Source organism: Tenrec ecaudatus, chromosome 9, assembly GCF_050624435.1.
Source record: "Tenrec ecaudatus isolate mTenEca1 chromosome 9, mTenEca1.hap1, whole genome shotgun sequence".
Taxonomy (NCBI): Eukaryota; Metazoa; Chordata; class Mammalia; order Afrosoricida; family Tenrecidae; genus Tenrec; species Tenrec ecaudatus.
This window is the reverse complement of record NC_134538.1, coordinates 163577446-163596703: the sequence shown is the minus strand read 5'-3', so window position 1 is coordinate 163596703 and position 19258 is coordinate 163577446. Positions and strand designations below refer to the sequence as shown.

Here is a 19258-nt window from a genome sequence, read left to right as displayed (position 1 = left end):
TCTAGACCGCTGATGAAACCCAAGATGTCAGGCTTCCACCCTTGGACATCCCAGAGGGCATCATTCCACCCTTTGTTTCCCAGTTCCTCTCGGCTATCACCCACGCACTTTTCTTAGGCCAGCCCAGCCTCTGCCCCGAATGGGCAAGTGGTACAGAGCTTGCCAGCTATACTGATAAGTGCCCAAAGCAGCCCTTTCTGTCAGGAAACCTCTTCCCAAGAGGCCCAACTCTCGTACTCCTTGGATTGCCTAGTGTGGCTCCCCCAGTCAAACGCCTGGAGGTGCCTCGGCCTCCTAGTCAAACGCACTCAGTTCTGTCTCCATGGGTAAGCTCCTGATCGGTCTGCCCCACCCTTCTGCCGCTTCTGCCACAGCGCTCTGCCAATGCTTCCCACCCTCTGTGCTGTCTCCCGTGTCCCAGCTCTCCTCTCTCTTTTCAGCCCTCACCAGCATTGTCTTTGATGTCCGTACTTCCTCCAACAGGCTCTTCAATGCAACTTAGACTTTAATTGTAGCCTCCACCTCTACCCAATTGCACAACGCCCTCCATATTTTAGGTCTGTGTGAGAGGAGCACCCCACTCCTGATCTCAACTCCTGCCTCGTTACCTGGTGCTTATTTAACAGAAATTCTTCATGTGAGTGGCATAGTTGTTGCTCTTGTTAGGTGCCACAGAGTCGGTTCCGACCCATAGTGACCTTATGCACAGCAGAGTGCAAGACGGCCTGGTCCTGAGCCACGCTCACGTTGTTCCTATACTCGAGCCCATTGTCCGTCCATCTCCTTGAGGGACTTCCTCCTTTTCCTTCCCCTCCACTGTCGCAAGCATGATGTCCTTCTCCGGGGACTGGTCTCTACTGGCCGTATGACCAAAGTGTGTAAGACCAGGTCTTGCTTTCCTAGTCTCTAAGGAGTGCTCTAGCTATATTCTTCCAAGACACGTCCTTGTGTCCTTTCAGCCGTCCATGGTACTTCCAATATCAGTTCTTCTCTGTTGTTCTTTATTCAATGTCCAATTTTCACATGCACACGAGACCACTGAAAATGCCATAGCTTGAGTCAGGGGCTAGTCCTCAAAGTAAAATTCCTACGTTTCAATACTCAAATAGGTCTTGTGTAGCAGATTTACCTAATACACCTAGTCTTTTGTTCCCGTGTCTGCTACTTCCGTGAGCATTCATTGTGCATCCTAGCAGGACAACTTCAGTTGGCATCCATTTATGTGGCGCTATCTATTGTGCCTGTTGTGAGAATGTTGGTCTTCTTTACATCGAGTTGAAAGCTACTCTCCTTCATCTTTATCAGCAAGTACTTCATTCAAGTCCTCCTCACATTCCGCAAGCTCCTTGTGTCCTCTGCATATCGCAGGTTGTTCAGCCTTCCTCCAATCCTTGTGCCACATTCTCCCCCGTGTGACCCACAGGCTAAGAGCTAGAAGTGAGGATGTCTGCTCTAGGATGAGGCTCTCCCTCCCCGATGCTTTAGGAAAATTCCCTGGATTCGTTCCACATCTGTGAGGCCAGAGCTCCTCGGAAAGCTCCAAGTGTCTTGGTATCAGTCATCCCCTTGGTCCAGGCAGTTCTCTATACAGGAAACCTGGATCCAGAGAAATACTCTTCTCTCTTGATGTTAATGAATTTCCCATGATCTCTGATCATTTAACATCTTTTACATCTCAAAGTAAATTGACTAAAGATAAGGATTATTCTTTAAAAAAATCATTTTAGGGGTTCATACAACTATTATCACAATCCATACATACATCAATTGTGTAAAGCATATTTGTACATTCATTGCCCTCATCATTCTCAAAATATTTGCTCTCCACTTAAGCCCCTGGTATCAGCTCATCATTCCCCCCCCTTCCTCATGAACCCTTGATAATATATAAATTATTATTTTGTCATATCTTGCCCTGTCCAACGTCTCCCTTCACCCACGTTTCTGTTGTCCATCCCCCAGGGGGGAGGAGGTTATATGTACATCTTTGTGATCAGTTCCCCCTTTCCACCCCACCCTCCCTCCACCCTCCTGGTATCACTACTCTCATCACTGGTCCTGAAGGATCATCTGTCCTGGATTTCCTGTGTTGCCAGTTCCTATCTGTCCCAGTGTATATCCTCTGGTCTAGCCAGATTTTTTAAAGTAGAATTGGAATCATGATAGTGGGGGAAGGAGAGGAAGCATTTAGGAACTAGAGGAAAGCTGTATGCTTCATCCTTGCTACATAGCACCCTGACTGGCTTGTCTCCTCCCTGCGACCCTTCCGTAAGGGGATGTCCAGTTGCCTACAGATGGATTTTGGGTCTCCACTCCGCACTCCCCCTCATTCACAATGATACGATTTTTTGTTCTGATGATGCCTGATACCTGATCTCTTTGACACCTCATGATCGCACAGGTTGGTGTGCTTCTTCCATGTGGGTTTTGTTGCTTCTGAGCTAGATGGCCACTTGATTACTACCTTTAAGATCCCAGACACTATATCTTTTGATACTTGGGCACCATCACCTTTCTTCACCACATTTGATTATGCACCCATATTTCTTCAGCGATCTTTCAGGGAGGTGAGCACACAATGATATGATTTTAGATTAGGATCATTCTTGGAGATTGTTTCCTGCATTTTAAGATGGAGGAGAGGGTTGGTTCTAGACTCACCCACGTGATGTCTTAAGAGAGAGGAGAGCAGACACTGCCATAAGCAGAGGAGGGAAGGCAGGGTGACAACAGATGCTGACCCCAGGGATTGCCAGAAGCCAGCAGACTTGCCTGGAAGAGCTTCTCCCTCAGAGCCCTCAGAAGGAATCAGCATGGCTGAGCCCTGGAATTCAGACTTGTAGCCACAGACCTGAGAGATGGTCACTTCCATTGTTTAGATCAGTCACTATAGTATCTTGATCAGGCGCCCTGAGAACCCGGATGTGGCCTTTGTGGAGGAGGTGAGCACATGTTGGGGAGATGAGAAACACACACAGCAGGGATAGTCATCGTGGCTCCCCTTGTGCTCTCAGCCTGGAGCGGGAGGCTCTGTTGGGCTTGTTCTTTAAAACCCCAACCTGGGAGGGGGTGCTTCTAAACCTCTATGGGGACCCAAATAGAGAGTATGTGGTATTGGTAGCTCTCAAAATGGCACATAAAGAAGGGGGCGCCCGGATTTGAACCAGGGACCTCTTGATCTGCAGTCAAATGCTCTACCCCTGAGCTACACCCCCTGGCATGCTAACATAACATAATTAGGATCTTTCACTTGTGAGGTAGCTCTCAGTTCTATCATATTAACTGATGATCTCCTTTGGGATTGGCTGGTTTATTACTAGATAGCTCCCCACCTGTTTTCCTCCCCCTTTGGCATGGCAACCTCATCTCTGTTCTAAGCAGTGGATCCAGCCCCATCCCCTGGCACTTGAGAATGACGGCCCCTCACTCCGGATCTGAGTTAGTCAAGGTATACCTGCTTGACCCCTGGGAGGATATGACTCCTCCCTTGGAGGCCCAGTGGCCTGGAGTTCCCCTCTGGGACATCTCCCTTGGAGACTGAGATTTCTGCTTCCCACGCTGCTTTTCTCTTCAGCTTCTGATTTCTGGTTTATTGGTCTCTTTGCCCCATGCCTTATTGGATATCTTGGGCCAGATGGTGACTTTAGGCACCCAACTCCATCAGTAAGCCTGGTCCCAAAGGGTCTCACCTCTCTCACTCCATGAGTCAGCTTCCAAGCCACCTGGTCCGCGTCTCTGGTGCGGATTCCCACCACCTGCGCTGTATCTCGCTCTTCACTTTCTTGCAGCCCTCATCAGAACTGTCTTGGGTGTCCACACTTCCACCGACAGTTCTTTCAAGGCAATCTACAGTCAGACTACTCGCCCATTAAAGCTCTTCCAGCCTCGACCTATTATTACTCCATGCCAACACTACTTGTATATTTTTAATATGCATTAGAGTAACGCGTCACACCCAGCCCCTCACTGTGTCTTAGTTATGTAGTGCTCCTCCACCAGAAATGTCACCCGCAGGCATGCCTTTAACAAACATGCATGTCTTCCATCACAGGTGAAGTTGTCTGATGTCTCAGTTCAGGTGCCAGCTCTAGTTGAAGCCTCTCTCGCTCGGGGACCCTGTTGGAAGACCCCTGATTCTTTCAACATCTCTGCCTGGAGGGTTCTCTGGAGATGTGCATGTGTCTTGGCATCAATCTCATCCCAACCCTTGGAGGTTCTCAGCACAAGGACCCAAATCCAAAGAACAAGCTCTGCTCCTGCCCTCCTTTCTTGCCGGAGCTGAGGTCCCGCTGATCTTGGCTTCCTGGAGTAATCTCTTGTCTCTCTCAAAAGATACTGATTCAAGGTATGAACAAAAGAGATTGTATTCTGATTAGTAACATAAGTGCCTGTATTTCTGCTTCCCCGATATCATAGAGGTCAGTATTTATGACACATAATATAATTATATTTGATCACAACATGGAAGATAATTACATTGAGAATCATGACCTAGCCACATTCATATATACTGTGGAATGATACAATTCAATCCATAACATTCCATTCCAAGGCGCCCCTACAATCATGCTCTTGCCACATGTAAAATTCAGTCACTCTATCATATCAATCCAAAGCCTTAAATCAACTCCATATCTGAAATGTCCATGGGCAAAATTTCTCTTCTTCTGTGAACTGTGCAATCTACAATACAAGCTATCTGTTTCTGATGTCCAAGGGCAGATGCTACTGTCACCAGTGGGAGAAGTAACGGGCACCAGGAAGTACAAAACCCCGAAGAACAGTATCTTGGACACCATCTTAAAAACGATTCTGGGTGTGACTGAACTTGATCTATAGATTCTGAGTGGAAGCCCCTTGGGCCTGAACTTCAGCTCCATCTCCGAGGACTGTTGGGGTGGAAAACTGTACTTGACAACAGGGTCATTTAAGATGGAGCAGGGTGGGTCGTCGGGTGGGACCTCATGCTTGGTCAAAAAGCCGGTGGTAGAAGAGGAAGACTTTCAGTGAGGTGGAAAGACACAGTGGCTGCCAGCGTGGGCTCACCGACAGAACAAGTATGACGAGGTGGAGGCCTAGGCAAGTTTTGTGCTATTGTGCACAGGGTCAGAGAAGGTAGAGGTAGAGGGTCAGATACAGACAAAAGCGGAAGGCAGTGCCACTCCCGAGGCAGACCCCCAGGATTTCCAGCAGCCACCAGACGGTAGCAGAGAATCACGGGTGCATCTCTCTCAGAGGCCTCAGGTGCTCACGTGAGCAGCACGTACACGACACTGGAACGGCACGGGGCATCAGAGGGAGTCAGCATGGCTGAGCCCTGGAATTCAGACTGGTAGGCACAGACCAGGGAGACACTCAATTTCTGTACTGTAAAGTCATCCACTTGATGGTATTTTGTTCTCAGCAGCCCTGAGAAACTAAGATGTGGATGAGGACCTGGTGGAGACGAGAGGCACACTCAGGAGAGGTATTTACTGGGCACTCTCCTTTATGCACTCAGCCTGGAGAGGGAAGCTCTCTGGGCATGTTCTTTAAAACACCCACCACAGGGAGGGTGGCGGTGGACACTGCTAACCCTTCACTGAGGGCCCAGGTACGGAGTACATAGTAGAATTAGTTATCAAAATGGCACATAAAACAGGGAGTGCCTGGATTTAAACCAGGGGCCTCTTGATCTGCAGTCAAATGCTCTACCCCTGAGCTACATTCCCTGGCATGACAATGTGGCTTCATTAATGTCCTTTACTTGTGAGGTAGCACTCAGCTCTGTAATCACAACTGGTGCTTCCTCTTAGGACTCGCTCACATGCCACCAGACACAGTCCCTCACCTCTAAGGCCCCCAGGTCTCACCCCTCTGGGCCATTTGTGAGGAGGAAATGAGAGAAGCCCTTGACTTTTGGTCCAGGGAAAGGGTTAGCCAGGATCCCCCAAGCAGCCCCACAGTCTTTACCTGGGCTCCCAGACAAGTGCCTTCCTTTCCTCACTGAAGATAAACACGGACTGAGAATCACTTACCTGCAGCTCCCCAATGTGTGTGCCCTTAGAACTCAGAAATGAACCTTCTCCCAGTCCTGGCGGCTGGCAGTCCTGCCTCCGAGTGTCCATCGCCCGGATCCCCTGAGAGTGATGATGGAGACTTGACCATGTTCTGTCTCCAGTGTCCGGCTGGCTCCTGGTATCTTTGGAGTGTTTGGGACCTTGAGGTCCTTGGACACATGGCCTCCCTCCTTTGTCTATCTCTCTGTGTCTGCTTTTCTCTTCAGAAGGACAGGAGTCAGATGGAATTAGGACCCAGATGACCTAGTATGACCTCATACTGATTTAACTGATGACACCTTCAAAGATCCTATTTCCAAACAAGATCTCTGAGTTACAGAATGCTGTTATGAAAATCTGACTCAAATCCTAGGGGGCTGTGCCCCTACCACTTGAGATCCAGCAAGTTGTTGTTCCACCATTCTACAATGTACACATGTGGCCCCGTCCACTGAAATGTAGACAGATTTCCTACCTAGGTTCCTTTTTCTTCCACTTCTGCTTCCTCATCACTTGGCCTCTAAGCCTCATGGGCCTCTTGGTTTTCTGGCTTCTTGTCTGCTTGGGCATGAGTTACAGAACTGTGTAGCTCTGCCAGGAAGTGCACAGATCACTACACTGCACAAGTAACACACAGAGACACCACCCTGCAACAGGAAGTACACAGAGACATCACCCTGCAACAGGAAGTACACAGAGACACCACCCTGCAACAGGAAGTACACAGAGACACCACCCTGAAACAGGAAGTACACAGAGACACCACCCTGCACTAGTAAGTACACAGAGACACCACACTGCAACAGGAAGTACACAGAGACACCACACTGCACCAGGAAGTACACGGAGACACCACACTGCACCAGTAATTACACAGATCACCACACTACACCAGTAAGTACACAGAGACACCACCCTGCAACAGGAAGTACACAGAGACACCACACTGCACCAGGAAGTACACAGAGACACCACACTACACCAGTAAGTACAGAGACACCACACTGCAGTAGTAAGTACACAGACACCACACTACACCAGTAAGTACACAGAGATACCACCCTGCACCATTAAGTACACAGACACCACGCTGCACCAGGAATTACACAGAGACACCATCCTGCACAAGTAAGTACACAGAGACACCACACTGCAACAAGAAGTACACAGAGACACCACACTGCAACAGGAAGTACACAGGGACACCACACTGCAACAGGAAGTGCACAGAGACACCACACTGCACCAGGAAGTACAGACACACTACACTGCACCAGGAAGTACACAGAGACACCACCCTGCAACAGGAAGTACACAGAGACACCACCCTGCAACAGGAAGTACACAGAGACACCACACTGCAACAGGAAGTACACAGGGACACCACACTGCAACAGGAAGTGCACAGAGACACCACACTGCAACAGTAAGTACACAGAGACACCACCCTGCAACAGGAAGTACACAGACACCACACTGCAACAGTAAGCCTCAGCCTGCAGGAGCTCAGCTCTCTTACTCCACAGGTCACCTAACCTAGCTCTACTCACACATGCTTGGAGGCACTACACTTTGCTAGACATTTCCCTGCCCTAAGGAACTTGGCCTAGTCACTATGGGCTCAGCTCCCATGTTCTCTCGTGCAACTCTCCTAGTTCTGCCAACATTGCTCCCTGCTGCTGTGTCTCTGCGATATTCAGTGCTACAAATATCCATTTCCTTTAGGCCCTCACCAGAATTGTTTTTGATGCCCATAATTCCACCCGCAGTCTCTTCAAGGCCATCCAGGCTTGTACTATTAGCTTTCTTCACCACATTTGACAAGGCACCACTTGTCAGTCAGTTGGTCCCTCTGTGGTGACTTGTATGTCGGAAGCAACTTTAAATCCCAGCAGGGTCACCCAAGGTGAACAGGTTTCAGTGGGGCTTCCAGATTTAGAGCAGACTCTGAAGAAGGAATAGGCTGTGCACTTCTGAGCGAGATTAGTCACCAAAACCTTATAACTAGCAGTGGAATATCGTCAGATCTATTGCCCAAAGCTGGAATAGACTGTCTATTTGTGAAGAACGGGCCACTGGAAACCTTACTGACACAGTGACTGTAACAAAAGGCGCAAACATAACAAACATGGTGAGGCTGGCACGGGAGCAGGCATGTCTCGTTCTGCTGGGGGGATGGGTGGGGCTCGATAAAGCCTGAAAAAACAACAAGCAACATCTGGGCAAGGGCCTCTCTCCAGATTCTGGGTGCTGCTCTCGATGTAGAGGACCCTCAGCCCTGGGCTTCAGTTCCATCTTTAAGGCCCATGAGGACTGTGAGAACTGTGTGATAAGAGGGAGTTCTAAACACCCAATAGGGAGGGGACTTCCTGGCATTCAAGTGATGTCTTACAAAGGGAACAGATACAGATGTAGACAGAGGAGGAAAGCGATGTACAACAGGAGCAGGCACCAGGGACTGTCGGAAGACACCAGCAGACAGCAACGGAAGAGTTTCTCTCTGAGCCCTCAGAGTGAATCCGTATGGCTGAGTTCTTGAATGTAGACTCATAGAGCACAGGATTTCTATTCTTTTGTGGTATCTTGTTGGAATAACCCTAGGAAATGAAGATGGTGGTCTCTGATTACAATGTGGTTGAGGACATGAGAAGAACACATATAAAAGAGATATTCTAGATCAGCGGTTCTCGACCTTCCTAATGCATGACCCTTTCATACAGTTCCTCCTGTTGTGGTGACCTCCCAACCATAAAATTATTTTTGTTGCTACTTCATAACTATAATTTTGTTACTGTTATGAATCGGGCAATTCATAATGACCTGTGAAAGGGTCATTGGACCCCCAAAGGGGTCACGACCCACAAGTGGAGAACCGCTGTTCTAGATGATAACCCAGTTAAAACAAAACAAAGAACCACAAATGCTGCAGAGGCCGCAGAGCGATTGGAGCTCTTACACACTGCTGTTGGGCTTGTAAATATGACAACCCTTGTGGAAAATGATATGGTGATGCCCAAAACAGCTGGCAATAGAAATACCATCCACCCGAGAAATACCTTAGCTGGGCACAAACCCCAAAGAAGTAAGAGACAGAATATGAACATGCTCTCCCATGTCTATTGCAGCTCAAGTCACAATAGCAAGAAGCTGGAAACAGTCCACACGCCCATCAGTAGAAAAATGGATAAAGAAAGTCTGGTACACACACACAAAGGAACACAATGCATCCCTGAAAAAGTGATGAAACACTTCATGGCATGGAGGGACCTGCTACCCATCACCCTGAGTGAAGTTATTCAATCACAAAGGGACAAATATTGTATGAGTCCACTACCATAAGATAAATATCAAGATGAAGACAGGCTTCTGCTCCCAGGGCATGTAATCTTCTGATCCAGTCTCCCAAGCAGCAAGGTAGAGGGTCCGCTAGTCTCCACGAACCATATCTCTCTCCCATTATACGTACCTCTTAAAAACCATTTCAACAGAAGAGGCCTTCCCTCGGCTGGGGCCAGCCTTTCACGATGCAGGGGGAGGGGAAAGACCATCTAGTTGCTGCCATCTTAAATTGTGCTAAAGTTACCCCAAATCAACAGACATTCCTGCTAGAGTGCAAACAAACCTCACTGGACATTCAAGTCCAGATGGAGGAAGGCGATTCCGTTTCTATTGGTGGGTAAATGGGGAGGAGCAACCTCCCACAGGGAAAAAGTGCTTAGCAAGATTTATATAGAACCCAAGGGGAGAATATGCCTGGTACTCCAGTCTTAATGACCTAGTTCCTATCCAGCCCTTAATGATTCAGGCTGTGTTAGTCTGGGTAGACTAGAGAAACAAATTCATAGACACTCATATGTGTATAAGAAAGAGGTTTATATACAAGAGCAATTGAATATTGAGAAAACATCCCATCCCAGTCCAGATCAAGTCCATAAGTCCGATATTAGCCCATATGTCTGATGCCAATCTATAAAGTCCTGCGTAGTCTGTCAATCAACTTGATGACCTCATTTGGAGGTGCAATGGTGATAAATAACTCACTGGAGGCCAGACCCACTCTCTTTGCCTTCCCTTTCCTGCCATTGAGACACTCAGAAAGCTGAAGGAGACATGTGGAGACCCACGCCAGCATTGAGATGCTTCCACTGCCACTGGATCTACAAGATCTTCTACCCACGGCCTTTGATCTTCCTGCATTTGGCATTGCATACGTTGAATGAGTCTAAAGAGGAATTTATGGACTAGTATCAGACATATGGGCTAATATCAGACTTATGGACTTGATCTGGACTGGGCTGGGATGTTTTCTCAATATACAATTGCTCTTGTATATAAAGCTCTTTCTTATACACACATGAGTGTCTATGAATTTGTTTCTCTAGTCAACCGAGACTAACACAGAAATTGATTGTAGCAATGATTGTACAACTCTTCTTAATATGATTGAACTATTGAATTGTATACTATATGAATTATGTGTCAATAAAACTTTAAAATAATAACAAAAATAAAAATAATAGGGCAGAAAAGAGATATTCATATGGTTCCACTTATGGTACATTGGGTATCAGAGACTCTTGATCTGCTATCAAATACCCCTCCCCCCCAACCCCTGAGCTACACCTGCTGGATGCCAATATAACCCAACTAATGCCTTTCATTTGTGAGATAGTACACGGCTCTGTAATATTAACTGGTGCTTCCCTCTGGGACTGACTGACTCAGGGCTAGACACCTTCCCTCAGCTCTGTGGCCTTCCAGGGCCCATGGCCCCTGGATCCTTCAGTGGGGAGGAGGGCAAAGAGGCTGCCTGCACAACACAAGCCCGTGACCCATGGTCCTCTTGGTTTCCGTCAAGAGCAGGCAATGTCTTCGAAAGAACCCCACACAGCCCTTACTCCGGCCCCCAGGCCTGAGCCTTTCTCTTTTCAGCAAAGACAAAGCTGGGCTGTGTATGTGTGTTTAGGATCTTCTAAAACAAAATGCTTAATCAGGCTACAGCCCATACTCATTCTCAGGGCCATTTTCCTAAGGTGCTGCCAAAATCACCTTCTGTTTGACAAGAGGTGTTTACAAAGTGGTTTTAAGTGACACAAACATATTGTCTCACAATATTGGACACTGAGAGTCCAGGATCAGGGTGGGAGCCACGTTGACCCTCCGGAGAGCTCTGAGAGAGCTCTGTTCCATGTTCCTCCCGAGCTCCAGCAGCTCCCCAAGTTCCTTGAGTCCCTTGGCTGCAGCCACGGCACAAACGGCCGCGTCCTCTGTCTGCCTGTCCCTCTCTCTGCTCTCCACCTCTATGAGGACAGCAGTCAGACTGGATGAGGACCCATCCTGCTTGGGTATGACCACAAGTTATAGAATTATAGGTATCTTCAAGGACTCTACATCTAGACAGAGTGACAATGACAGGGATTAGGACTCTTATAGCATGCTGCTATGGCAGAAATGCCAAAAATGGGTTGCTGAGGAAACAAATGTATTCTCTCACAGTTTGCGAGGCTAGAAATTCAAATTTAGTGTACCAGCTTCTTTGGAAGGTTTTCTCGTTTTGTCAGCTCTGCAGGAAGGGCCTTGTTGCCTTTCAACATCTTTGGGCTCAATGCTCCTTGGAAATGACCCCATGTCTTGCCATTAGTCTTCTACTAGGGCCTAGGAGATTCTCAGTACAGCTAACCACATACAAAGGCCCATCCACCACTGGCGTTTCCTTTTAGGAGTCTGTGGTAGTTGTATAATTGTTTGTCAATTTGAGAGGATTAATAGCAAAAGGGTGGAGTCTAGCCTATCAATCAGGTCATAGCCAGTGAGGCCTCTGTGTGGGCATGGCCTTCTCCGGAGGATTCTGGGAACTCCATAATTTCCTCCTTGGAGGTGGGAGACTCTCTGCTCACTCCCTAAGAGATGCTCTGACAAGACACATGGCGCTGTGCTGATTGAACCCATGCCCTGGGAGCTGGAGGAGCCACGTGGAGACTCCTGCCAGTGCCGAGATGCTAGCAACGCCACTGGATCCACAAGACTTTCCACCCACTGGCCTTTGATAGTCCTGCATTTAGCATCATTACATGTGTTTTGTGAGTCTGAAGAGGACTTTATAGACTGGTATCAGATATATGGGCTACTATCGGACTTATCAACTTGATATTGACTGGGTGGGGATGTTTTCTCAATATTCAATTGCTCTTGTATATAAAGCTCTTTCTTATACACACATGAGTGTCTATGAATTTGTTTCTCTAGTCAACCTGGTCTAACACAACACTATTCAGTTTTCTCTTTTTGCCCATTTCTGTTTCCTTTTTTTCTCTTGTCAAACAAAAGGTGTGATGTTGGTGCACCTTGGAAAATCCCCTTACAATAAACACAGGCTGTAACTTGATATAAGGCTCTGGCATCAGACGACATCATGTGAGACTAACTCATCGTTACATAACTGCCAAACCCCTAAGACTCATGCCCAGCCAAGTTGACACTTAGTTTTTGAGGATGCATTTAAATCTGACATTGCTCTTTTGACTCACCAAAATCAAGGTCTTTGCCACATGCCAAGCTCATTCACCCCGACATGTCCTTGTTGTTGTCAATGCCCTCGATTCTGAACTCAGAGCCACCCTATATCCAACAGAATGAAACAGCACCCAGTCCTGTACCCTCCTCACAACGGTTGTTAAGCTTGAGCCCCCTGTAGCAGCTACTGTGTTCATCCATCTTGTCAAGCATCCTACTCCTTCCTACTCCCCATCCACGATATCTTCCCAAGCATGATGTCCTTCTCAGGGACAGGCCTCTCCTGATAACATGACCAAAAATGTGAGATGAAGTCTCTTCCCCCCTGCTTCTAAGGAGGATTCTGGCTGTACTTCTTCCAAGACAAATTTGTATGTTCTTTTGGCATTTCACAATACTTTTAATATTCTTCACCAGCACCATAATTAAAAAGCATCATTCTTCTGTCTTCCTTTCAGTGTCCAACTTTCACATGCCTATGAGGCAATTGAAAATACCATGGCTTGAATCAAGCACATCTTAATCTTCAAAGTAAAATCCGTGCTCTTCAACACTTTTAAAGAGGTCTTATGCAATAGATTCACCCAATGCAATGTGTCGTTAATTTTTTGACTGCTGCTTCTATGAGCTTTGATTGTAGATCCTGGCAACATAAAGTCTTTGATGACTTCCATCTTTTCTCCATTTATCATGATGTTACCTATTGGTCCAGTTCTGAAGTTATTATTGTTGTTTTTCTTTACATTGATCCTTCATATCATCCCAATGTCTTACACTGACTCCCCATTCAAATTCCACCCCGGGGTAAAATCCCTATTTGTCTGTGAATCTTGGATTCCTAGGTTATCTGCCTCCAACCCTCCATGGTGGAACAGGGAAGAGGGAGACAATTCCAGTACAAATGGGAGAATTAGAGAAGAAGAAGAAGGGACGATGCACACTAAACAAACCCAAAGTCCAGCAGAACAATTTACAGAAGCTCTCAAGGCATGTGCTCTGGGACCATGTGGGCAGTGGTCCTGTCCTCCAGCCCCTGAACACATGACGGTGGTCTCTTAACCTGGCACGTCAGCCTCACTTTCCACGCCTATTAGGACTGCAAAGCTCCTCCATGGCTTGGGTGGTCCCATTCTCCTAGTACAACTGAGGAGTGCTCCAACCATTGACCCCGGCAGGCCCCCTTCTTCTGTCCCCCACGCTCCGGCAATGAAGCAGTGAGGCTCCAACTCTGAAGCCTAGAAGACCACAGGCCAACCTTTGAGATCCAGTAGGTGATGATCCCACCCTTGATCCTCACGAGTCCATGGCTCCAACCTTTCAGCCTGAAACGGCTCTGCTTTTCATGAACCTTCTCTCTGCAGCTTCACGGCACGTCTTGGTTCCTCAGCCCCGCAGGCTGCTTGGGCTACACTGGCCTCTCTCTCGCTCAGACAACCGTTACAGCGTCCTTCAGGTCTACTGTGAAGTGCCTGGAGCACCCGGCTCTCCCAGTAGGCCTCAGTCTCCAGCCGTTGAGCTTGCTTGCCTCAAGGATTGGCACGCTTAGCTCTCACGACAAGTGGTGGGAGGCACTTCACTCCTCAGGAAGCCTCCTGGTCAAGTGCATACACCGTCTCTCTGGAAGTCAGCTCCTGGATTGTCTTGCCCACCTCCTGCCTCTTTCACCACCTCTCTCTCACGGTCTCTCGCCCTCGGTGTTGTGGCGATGCCACGCACTCCCCACCTCTGTCTCTGACGTCCGTACTCCGGCCAGCAGGCTCTTCCTTCCAGACACGCCAGGTTTCGCCCTTCCCAAACCCAAAGCCAAACCCACTGCCACTGAGTTGGTTCCAATTCAGAGCCACCCTATAGGGTGGTGCAGACGGCCCCCTTGGGATTCTGAGGCTATACATCTTTTTTCTTTCTTTGTTTCAAGTTTTACTGGCACGTGATCCACATATCGCACAATTCAATGGTTCAATCACATCAAGAAGCATTGTACAATCATTACCACAGTCAATTTAGACCAGATTCCACTCCCCCCATTCAATCACCATAGTGTGTGTTTGCTCCCCCAACCCCCACACCCTCCCCACCTTCCAACCCTCACCCCCTCCTTCCTCTATGAATCATGCATAAGTTCTCATCTCCATGTGAGACTAGAAATTTTTCCAGGAATAAACAGCAGCATCTTTCTCTCAGAGCAGTTAGGGCGCTCCAGCTGCTGACCCCATGGTTAGCTACCCAATGCGTATCCCATAACCCACCTGCACACTCTCCCAGCCTTCCCCGCTTACCCCGTTCCAAAACCACTTCCACACTTCAGGCCTGTGTGAGTGCAGGACCCACTCCGGGTGCCAAATTCTACTTCAGTTATTTAGTACTGCTGTAACAGAAGTAACACAAGTGGATCACGTTAAGAAACAGGCATGTATTGACTTACAGGTTAGGACGCTGGAAGGTAGGGTGTCAGCTCTAGGGCGAGGATTCCTCTCTCTGATGCCGCAGCAAAGTATCCTCGACTCCTTCCCACAGTGTGGGCCCGGGCTCCTGGGAGAGCTCCGTGTGTCTCGGGATCCATCTTCCTCGGGCCTGGGAGGTTCTCTGTGCAGAGACCCTGGACTCAAGGACACACTCTGGTCCTGATTTTACTCCCTTGGTAATGAGATTCCTCTGATCCCTGACCATTTGTTTATCCTCCTTGACATCACAAAAGAAATGGACTCAAGATAAGGAATAATCTTGGAGACTGTATCCTTCCTCAGTAATCAAACAATCTCTGGTCCTGCCGCATGAACACATTGTAAAGCAGTATCTAAAACCCAGAACACAAGATGAGCATTAAATACCTAAGTCTGAGAATCATGACCCAGTCCACCGGACACATAGTTCTGGGGAGGAGGGCACAATTCAATCCATAACATTCAACCTTGTAGGGTTCCCCCAAATCTGTGTCCTTGACACAAGTCAAACAGAATGATATGTTTAACCTCCAGAGTAGGGACTATATCATACTGCCATGGCAGAAATACTGTGAATGGGAAACTCCTTTCCAACTCATAGTGGCCATACAGGACAGACAGGGCAGAGCAGCCTTTGTGAGTTTCTGAGACTGTAATGCTTCACATGAGTAGAACGCCTCCTCTTCCTTCTGCAGAATGGCTGGTGGTTTCAAACCAATGACTTTCTACTTAAGCAGTCCAGCGCAAAACCACTCCACCACCAACGCTCTTCCTAGAGAGAAAAACCATTTCACTTCTATACGTATAGATACAGAGGAATGGATAGCAATACGATGGCTCCCATTGTAGTCAACCCCCAGACTCAGCCCACTGCCATCGAGTGGATTCCAACTCCCAGTGACCTCGCGGTAACGACTGCAACACCAGGCCTCCCACCAGGGCTCTGGGAAAACAGAAACGCATTCTCTCACAGTTTGGAGGTTAGAAATCCAAATTTAGGGTTCCAGCTCTTTGGAAGACTGTCTCTCTCTGTCAGCTCTGCAGGAAGCTCTTTGTCTCAACATCTGCTGTCCTGATGTTCCTTGGAGACAAGCACGTGTCTTGGCATTCGTCTTCCCCTGGGTGTAGGAGATTCTCAGTGCAGGGACACTCTATACAAAGGTCCGTTCCACCACTGACTTTTCATTCTTGGTACACTGAGCTCTCTTTTTCTGTGCCCGCTTCTCTTCCTTTTAACGTCTTGTAGGAGAAGAGATGAGTTAGGCTGCACCTTAGGGAAATGCTCCTTATAGTGAAACAGGGCCGTCACCTGATTGTGGATGTGGCATCAGATGACATCATGGGAGATATCGCATCATTACAAAACTGCCAAACCCGAGAATCATGGCTCAGCCAAGCTGACACTAGTTTGGGGAGATGTAATTGAATTCAAGGCATCCTTCTTTTCAACCACTCCAAATTTATTTCTTTGCCCCATGTAAAACACATTCATGCCTCCGTTTCATCCTAAAAGTCCTACATTGGCTCCAAGTTCAAATTCTACCCTGTTGAAGATTTCCCTTTTGTCTGTGAATCAAGAATACATGTGATTCCCTAGAGAAGAAAAACCATTTTCACTTCTATATGTATAGATACAAAGGAATGGATAGCAATACAATGGCTCACATGGTTGAGGAACTAGTCAAGTCCAAACCCAGGCAGGTCCCAAGTTCATGGGTGGTATGTTAGGCTGAAGACCTGGGTTGGGGGGATGGATGAACTCATGGCCAGACTGATGACGGCACAGGCAAATGAACCTAAGGTCAGAGGCCAACAAAGACAATATGGCAAGCAATATGGCAGACCATTGGGTCAAGTCCATAAAACAGAAGTCAATAAACCAGATGGAGAATCCAAGCTCAGAGAGAAGCAAATAACCTTTCTCATTGTTGTTGTTAGATGCTGTTGAGTCAGTTCCGACTCATAGCAACCTTATGTACAACAGAACTAAACACCATTAAATACAGCAATGCCCTTTCCCATAGTGTCCACGTATATAACAAGTAGACACCCACCCCCCTGGGGAACTTACTTCAATTGCATCTGGGCTGTGACCTGAGTTAAGTGGCTGCACCACCTCCTACTCTTTACAACTGCTTAGCTGCTCACAGCGGCGCCCACTATCAGGTTGAGTCCAGTATGTTCGGTCACATCCTGGGGCATTAGTAGGCTTCAACTGCCAGACCACTGAGAGTTGCGGCCCAGCCAAGTTGACACAAAGCCTGACTATAACTAACCTTATCTTTTCCCCAAGCTCCATGATGGCACTTCCAAAGTACAATGGCTGGTCGGGTACAAAGAAAATATTCTGAATGCAAATGGGAGATATCAGAGGAAAAGGAGGGGTCATGGACCCCCAAAAAGTCAATAGCCCTAGTCAGTCCAAATTGCTGTCCTTGTGGTTAGCAACTCAGTACATGAACCACCATGCTACCTGCAAACTCTTTCTGAGACATGGGGCAGACGCTGTCTCAGAGCTCTCAGGAGGATCAACATGGCTGCCATGCAGACCTTGAACTCTCGGCCTCCAGGATTGTGAGACACCCGCACCACCCACATGGGAACATTTGGTCATGGAAGACCCAGGAAACACAGGCACAGCCCAGTCCTGTCTTCACTGAAAGGAAGAAGGCCCGGGTTTGGGGCTGGGTAAAGACATGTGCCAATTGTTTGGAAGACCTTGGTCTGCTCTCAGCCTCAGTCAAAACAGTAATGGATAATGGACTAGTGTTGTGAGGCCACTTCTGTGCCCTCCTCCTCAGGGACAATCCCATGGGTCTGAGGCCTGCAAGATCACAGAGCTGAGGGAAGGTGTCCAGCATGAGTCAACCAGTCTCAAAAGGAACCACCAGTCACTACTACAGAGCTGGGAGCTACCTCACAAATGAAAGGCATTAATTACATTATATTAGCATGCCGGGGGCGGTGGGGGGGTGTAACTCAGGGGTAGAGCATTTGATTGCAGATCAAGAGGTCCCTGGTTCAAATCCAGGTGCCCCTTTTTATGCATCATTACACACTCCCTAGCCAGGATCCTCGAGTCCAGGAGCCCAGGGTTGGAAATGGGGGTGGTCCCTCTAGTATTCCTACTGATCTATTTGTAAGTTTTTGTTTCCTGTGGTGATACACCTATGCTCTTCAGGTCTGCATGTCCTAGTTCCAAAGGGCAGAATCCCCCACCTGGAGCTGCAGCGCTAATTCCATTGGCCTGGCGGTTCGAATGTCTCCTGCCATTCTGCGCTTCTATGGCCTCTGGAGCAGCAGGTAAAGCAGGGTGTCACTGCGCTGAGTGGTGAGTGAGCCTAATCATCCAGAGGAAATTACATAATGGAGGGAAATAAGAATATATCTGGAATCCAAGGGATGTTTTAGGTTGTCTTTCAGTCCCACCATGTCCTGTGATTAAAGCAAATGGTAAGGTATAGCCCCCCAATTCTGAAGTAACTGCTAATGATCCTGACCCTTCAGGAATGCAGGTTTGTGCCATCCCACCAAGGAAAGGCCCATGACCAGTAGAGACACCGGCTAAGGTTGGAGGGAATACAGAATGGGGGGTGGAGAAAGGTAGGTCTAAGCACCGGCTGTGGCCAAGTGAGCAGTTGCAGAGACCAGGATTGAAATTGTTAGTATTTCTTCTAGTACACATGCACCAAATATTTTGTCTTGTTCATTTATAAAATATAAACTGTAAATAGGGCTGGTGCATTTTCAGTTGTGTGGATGTTAGCGGGATCCTGTTAGATGCGAGCTTTGTGTGGAGCTTGCGTATGGTCAAGGAAATGTGTGCAGGTGCCAAGTTGACAAGGGGCGGACTGTGTGTGATCGGTGAGTGTTCACTTGGCGTGGTGCTGTAGCTTGGTAGCGGGGTCTCCCTTCCCAGGTCCCCACGAGACCTGGTGCAGTGTCTCAGCTGAATGATGCCTTCTTGGCGGAATGGCAGACTTGATGTGGCTTAAGTGAATGTTGTGAGGCATGCCAGCGTTTTCTTCCTGCTAGTGTGGTCCTGGCATCTGTCATTGCTAGGACTTCCTCTACCACCTACTCCTGCCTGTGGCCTGCCACAGCTGCTGCCACCAGAGTCACTGCTGCCATCACCACAAGAGCTGCTGCTACAGCCACAGCCGCCACAGCCACTGCCAGGCCTCATCGTCTGCTGCCTGCTTCTTGCTCGTTTGCCTAGCAACTGCATGGGAGCATGGACCTTTGGCCCGGCATTTGACCCACAGA

At 48.1% G+C, this 19258-nt stretch overlaps 3 non-coding genes across 3 annotated transcripts; 1 reads left to right on the top strand and 2 right to left on the bottom strand.

Annotated features, from left to right (window-relative positions):
* Positions 1–3143: 3143 nt before the first annotated feature.
* On the bottom strand, positions 3144–3215 carry TRNAC-GCA (transfer RNA cysteine (anticodon GCA)). The gene has a single exon. It is a non-coding gene; the product is annotated as a tRNA-Cys (tRNA).
* A 2424-nt stretch (positions 3216–5639) lies between these two features.
* Positions 5640–5711, bottom strand: TRNAC-GCA (transfer RNA cysteine (anticodon GCA)). Its single transcript has one exon. It is a non-coding gene; the product is annotated as a tRNA-Cys (tRNA).
* A 12249-nt stretch (positions 5712–17960) lies between these two features.
* TRNAC-GCA (transfer RNA cysteine (anticodon GCA)) lies at positions 17961–18032 on the top strand. Its single transcript has one exon. It is a non-coding gene; the product is annotated as a tRNA-Cys (tRNA).
* The last annotated feature ends 1226 nt before the right edge of the window (positions 18033–19258 follow it).